The sequence below is a fragment of the Chenopodium quinoa genome, unplaced genomic scaffold (genome assembly GCF_001683475.1).
Source record: "Chenopodium quinoa cultivar QQ74 unplaced genomic scaffold, ASM168347v1, whole genome shotgun sequence".
Classification (NCBI taxonomy): domain Eukaryota; kingdom Viridiplantae; phylum Streptophyta; class Magnoliopsida; order Caryophyllales; family Amaranthaceae; genus Chenopodium; species Chenopodium quinoa.
In genome coordinates this window covers 6,671,451-6,678,360 of record NW_018745286.1, presented here as the reverse complement: position 1 = coordinate 6,678,360, position 6,910 = coordinate 6,671,451, and positions in this window count along the sequence as shown.

Below are 6,910 nucleotides of genomic sequence, written 5' to 3'. Positions count from 1 at the left end.
GGGTTAGTGGTGGCTATTTTGGGTAGGGGAATAGGAGGGGGGTCGATTTAAGGTGGGGGAAGGGGAGAGGGGGGAGATTCCGGTGGGGGAGAATTGGGCAATTTTTTTGTGAAGAACCCTAAGTAAAATCGAAATGGGGGTTTTCATTTGGTGATGTTACTTGCATAATTCTTGGTACTAAACTATTATATATTGTAATGTGAGCGTTTTGAAACCAATTTTATGCGTTTTGGTGAAGAAATGAGCATGTTTCCATTTTGTCCTCAAGCTTATACATGAGCTTCAATGGAGTTTCCTCCATTGTTGTCTCTACAAGCTTTTAAAGTTCTTCAGCTTCAATGGTGGTGGCTGGGCTGCCGGTACGGCTCGAATACAGGGGCAAGCGAAGTCGGGGTAAGGGAAAAGGGGTGGTACGGCTGGTGGTGGTGGAGCTGGGCGCCGGCCGTACCGTCGCCGGTGGAGTCGCTACATGTGGGGGAGGGGGAAAGAAGGTGGTTGGGTCGTGGGGGAGGGGGAGGGGGATGGGGATGGGTGGTTTTTTTTTTAAAAAAAAAAAATAATTTTAAAAAAGTTAAAAAAAAATTATATCTTCAGACCAATAAAATGATGACACGTGTCTATATAACCTATTAATCAGGTTATAGCTTGTTTAAAGCGGACACCCCCCCAAAAGGTGGTATTATTTAGAGATAGTTAACAGGTCGACTTGTTTTTAGCGGACGGGTGAAACGTGATTATTTAAAGCAATTTTTCTTAAATAAAATGTCCAAAATAAATATGAATTGATGGGTTCATCAAATCGATGATTTGGTGAATGAAAGCCCCAGATGAACTAAATTCATAAATTATTTAAGTTCCTAGTTCGAAATCATTAAATTGGACATAAATGATTTCAATAAATGGACTAGCATGTAACATTGATTAGATAGTGCAGTTTCATGGGCTATAGGGGCATAGAGATGCTCGGTTAATCACATGGATATGCATGAATGATGCATGATCGTACTATTGACCTACTTTGAAGTTCAAGTATAGAGCTTCCGGATATATTAGTGGATTCCTTTGACATGAGTAAAACACTGATTTCATTCAATGATTGATTTAACTATGGTACATCAAAACGTCATTCCGTAAAGGGGACTATTAAAGGTGTTTCCTGGTTAATTCAAAAATTAAGTGGGAGTTTTGGTTGCCACAAGATTGGATTGAGTCTACCTATTTAATTAGGAAATGTGTCATGGCCTCTTGAAGAGAGAGAATTGAGAAAATGCATGGCCGTGCTCAAATGGATTACATAGTAATCATTTGTTTTGCAATTCTAACTCAGTTTTCAAGAAATGATTTGTGGACTAATATGATCTCGACATGAGATGCAATCATATCATGAAATCGACACATATTGAATTAAGGATATTGAATATTGCACACTTGTCTCAGATAAGTGGGAATTGAAGGTTTTATGTCTTCGTCAAGTGCAATTACTAGATATATAATGGAGCAAATTATAGAGATAATTAAGTTCGTTCTTTTAAGACGTCGTTATATCATAGCTAGAGGTACTAACGATCTTTGGGCTAGTAAAATAGCCTAACGCCCAATTGAACGGATCCTATGAGGTCACACAAAGGGGCCAGATTAAGCATAAGTGGAAGATACCATGATGGACCTTCTCCCTCTAGGTCGCAAGCTATATGGGTAGTATTGTAGGGTTTAGGCTTTTCTTCCTAGTCTAATTATAATATGATTATAAATAGACTAGGTGCCTAGGGTTGAATAGATGATTCAGTGATCTTTTGATCAAACCCTAATTAGCAATTGACGTAGGGAAAACTAGGTCGTTGACTAATTCTCCCTAGAGCCAAACAAAATTTATAATCACTTAACAAACCTATATACAAGTATAGAGGTAAGTCTAGGGTCGAACCACTAGGAACGGTTATGTTCGAGTGTTTACAATGTGCGCCTAAGCTAGGGCGAAGTCAAGAGTGAAGAATAGGGTGAACTAACACTAATCAACTACTAAAGCAAACAATCAAACAAATGAAATACTAGGGAGTGGGGATCAACTTGTAGTCATGACAATTGCAACAACTTGGGAAGGTTAAGCTAATCAATGGTATTGAGGACTAATGGCAAAAGCTATCAATGGAATCGAAGGGCAATCGCCTAATCCTTAAACTAGGTTTCCTATATTAATACCAATTTAGGAGAATCAGAATTCAATTTAATCAACAAAAGCAATTCCTAAATCAAGTGGTCATGTCATTAGGAATCACAATGCAATCTAGCATGGAAATCTAGGTTAGCTACTCCTATCAATCAAAAAACACATATTCCATCAATTAATTTAATATCAACACTCAATCAACATAATTTCCAAATTAATCACAATCAACCAATCATACAAGTTTTACCCAAACCCGAGCAAGCAACTGCTCACTACAATTCATCATCTAATCAAACCAAAAAAGTAATGAATTCAAAGATCAATCAATATGAAAAACAACTACACTAATCAAGAATCAAAGCAACAAAACTAAATCAAACCAATAAGAAATTAAAGAAAACAGTAAGATGAGATAGAATAAGAAATGCTCATTTACTATTAAGAAGATTTTCAATACAATTGTCACCCTTACATCTTCAATCTCTCAAATCACCATTGATATCCCTTACTTTCTCTCTCTAAGTCTACTCCTAAATCTAACCCTAAAACTAGAGAGATAAACTCTCAACTAAGCTAAGAATTAATTGCTTATTTTCTTTATTAAGAGAAAAGTTATTTATAGTATAACTAACTACAAAGGAAATAAGGCAAATATCCCGAAATAGACCCGGCCAAGCGTGCCGTCACTTGAGCTTGCGCGCCCGCGATAATCAGAGTACGGAAACAAGTCCTAGAGGAGCGCGCCCGCGCAGTCTGAGGATTGTCGTGGCGCGGCGGAATCTTTCGTGGCGCGGCGATTAATGTCGTGTCACGACGGTTGTTGCCGTGTCGCGACGGTTCTTTCCTGCGCGCCCATGCATCTTCCTTGCGTGCCCGCGCTGCTGGAGCAGGGGAATTTCTTTGGGGCGTGCGTGATGTACATGGTGCGCTCCTCATGATCGTCACTAGGCATGGAAATTTTGAAATGAAGTTTATGGTGGGTTCAACACCATGAATTAATGAGAGCGCAAGCATCAAATCTTGGAGTAAGCCATCTCTTGCTTTGTGAGCCATCTCGAAAAATCATCGTGACGGGTCTCGAGCTTTGCCTTTAACCTACAAACAAAGGAAAAGAACAAATAAAAGGGGAAAACACTAGAAAATCCACAAAAGTGGACGAAAACAAAAAATAAGCAAGAATAAGGAAACTAAAGAGAAAATGAATAAAACTAAGCATTTATTAAGGTAGAAAGCTATGAAAAGAAGGTAAAAACAACCTAAAAACTCATCAAATGAGTGCCATAAATGACACTCTTAGCAAACACAGACCAAACCCTACTCCCTCTAGTACGTGTCTTTCTCTCCTCCTTACGCAGGTGGTGTGCACGGTGGTTGTGGTGGTTTGTGGTGGCCGATTGTCCGTAAAGGTGGTGATCGTGGTGTTTCCCCTTCATCCGACCAATTTAGTATTGGTGGACGGCTCATTCGAATCTCGTGGACTAAGTAGAGGAGCAACGCTTGGGGCTTTATTCTCTCCCTAATTGATAGTCAGTCGCATTGTAGAAATCACGTGTCAAAGGTATAAATTATGTGATTCTACATGTGTTATGATTGTATATCCAGTATAAGGGCGAATGAATATGATACGTGAAATACCGCAATATAGTACCTAAAACCCTACATTCTCCAGCCCAGAAAGTCAGTCGGAAACTCCTACCAAGAAATAAAAAAAAAGCCCCACACCACCATCGTTACCAGCCCCCATCGCCACTACGCGCAACCGAACTAACCCACCCCCATTTGTAGCAAATTCCACACACACCTACCACCTTAACCCACCCCACCCCACCCCTCCTAACCTTAACCCACCACCTTAACACACAAACAGACCCAGATTTACTAGCCTAACTCACCCAGCTACCACACCTAGATCTACCAGCCTAACCCACCCAAACCCACCCACCTAAAACCACCCAACTAACCCAGATCTATCACCTAAATCCACCCAAACCAAACCCAGATCTACCAACCTAACCCTAACTATTCCGATCAAAAACCCAACTAAAACCACCCAACACGACCACCCAAAACCACAATCACAACCCAAAAATTAACTAAACGATTTAGAAAAAAAAGAAAGGAAATTATAAACAAGAAAACATATCTTTAAAACTGAATTTGGCTTTGAATGTAACCTCAAATTTGGTTTAATACGGGCCAAATTTGACCATTAAAACTATAGACTCTAAAGTTTTCATGGTCAAATTTGACCTGAAAACTTTTGTTTTGACCATGTAACCCTTTGTTTTGGCCAAATTTCACTTAATATGGTGAAGTGGTGCGAATTTTGACAGAAAAAGAAAGAAAGAAAGAAGAAATAGAAAGAACAAAGAGAGGCGTAATAAGAAAGAATAGAGGAGAAAGAAAGAGAGCAGGAGAAAGAACAGAAGAGAGAAAGAAGAGATGAAAAGTAACACCCTAGAATTCCTTCCCTTTAAAATACCTATTTTGCCCTTTTTATAATAAGAAATAGGAAATTCTAAGACATTACCGCCACTGTAATAACGGCTAAGAAAAATATCAAAGGCACACAGCGGAAGGCTCGTTTGAAAAACCATTCCATACAAACTAGCTTTAAAAGTCAAACTAAACGAAAGTAAACCCAAACCAAAGTCAAATAAAGTCAACCTACAATTTGGACCATTGTAGGCCCTTTCAAAACTTAAACCAAATATTTAAAAACATTGCGTCAGCCTCACAAGCAAATATATATTAATTAAAGCAAATAAAACATATCATATCCTTATAGAAACTAAGCAAGATTCGCTCTTCACTCATGCCCATCATGATGAATATGCTTCATCATCTGAAAAGCTTCTCTTTACTTTGTCCCTACTACTCGCCATTAGAAATGGGTCGTCTCAGGGCCAAGATAAAGATAAAGCAAACAAACATACAAACATTAAATCAGCAATGCTGAGTACATAAGCGTAAATGAACCACACTAGCATGATTGCATCCTAGCATCACACAACTTACCTTGTTGCACCAGTTTACAAGCACACGACATACAATTCAAACAACAGATAATTAAATTTCTTATTTATTTGATTTCGCATCGAACAGAGTTCCCGCCAAATCCCTGCCTTAAATAATTTGGGTAAACTATTCCGAGAGCTAACCGGATAGGCATAGATGTCACATAAAAGTGACGGATGTCCTGTGCATAATAATAAAAGGAAAATACAGCGTCCTGTACTCTTAGTTGAAGCTATGGTGAAATATCAAACCCCATAACTTCCCCTATATGTTCATACTTGAGGTATATACGTTCCAAGAGTTTTGGTGCGTAATCTCTTTCACTTTACGTTGTTTACATATTTTAGACATGGTGATGACTCTCAATCCACAACACAATCAATCAACATAAATCATTCAAGTAATAAAACATTCCAATTCAGTTCTTGAATATTTAGTGATCACATATAATTAAATGTTGAACCCTTTTTAAACTACCTCGATGTTGAAACACCTTAAGCACATAAAGCACTGCAAATCCTATCCCTCGGTATTTAGAACACCTTAAGTGCACTTAGGCATCGCATTTTATTTTATCCCTGTGTACTAAGACACTTAATAGCTCAATTCCCATGCTAATAGCATCAATAAAAATTATATGAACCATAATAAAATTCCCATTTTATATTCCAAACCAAATTAAACATTTAGTTTAATCAAGAAAGCCCTTAAACATGCCAATAATAATAGTATGACTCAATAACAATATTCCAATATCACCTATTCCAATAAATAAATTATTTCAACCAATCATGCTTCATAAATATTTCACCAAAACCATTCCAATTCAATCAATCTAACTCAATCTACCAATTCCAACAAATTCCTAGCATGATACTAATTTATAATCACTAAAATAAATCTTAGCATGCTTCTACACCTTAAATAACATCGAGTAAGCATGCGTACCTCGAATACGATCTCAAAATCGCCACGACTACACGAAATCACTCACTTGGAAGTCTCCTACAACCCACAAATATCAAGAGACATTATACCTATTCATATTAAATTTCCAGCAATATATACACTTTTTAAAAAACTTTTAAACCTTCTAAAACATGCTGAAAATTAATTAAAACCACTTGCTTTTATTCCCAATTAATGGGTAATTAAAATCCTTTCAAGAAAACTTTATTCTAGCCTCTATATAAAAAATCCAGCAATATAAAAACCCTTAAACTTGCTGTAATTTAGTTTAAAAATAATAATTTCAATATTTTTAATCAACCACAATCAAATTCCTTCAATAAACAGCTATTTAAAAACCTAGGGTTTAATCAACTTGGGGCTTTTTCATACAAAATCAAATCTATAAATTATATATGTTAATCATCATTTAAAATGTCCTAAGATCATCACACAACACCCAAAACAATAATTAATCAAAGCTAATTAAATTTTAAAACAAGAAGTTTTTTTTTTGTTCAAAACCCCACACGCACAAGGGAGGGGGAGGACGGTTGCTACCGCCTCCCCGCGGCTATTGATGTTGTCGACGAGTGCTGGCGGCGGTCAACTATGGTGGTGGTGGAGGCAGGCGACCACCTTGGTGGTGTTTGTGGTGGCCTGGTGCATGTGGTGTTAAAAAGGGAAAGGGAATTCAGGAGGGAAATTAAGAGGAGAAAGAGAGAATTTTACCTCTTTGGAATTATCACCTTGGGCAAAAAACAGATTTTTACTTTA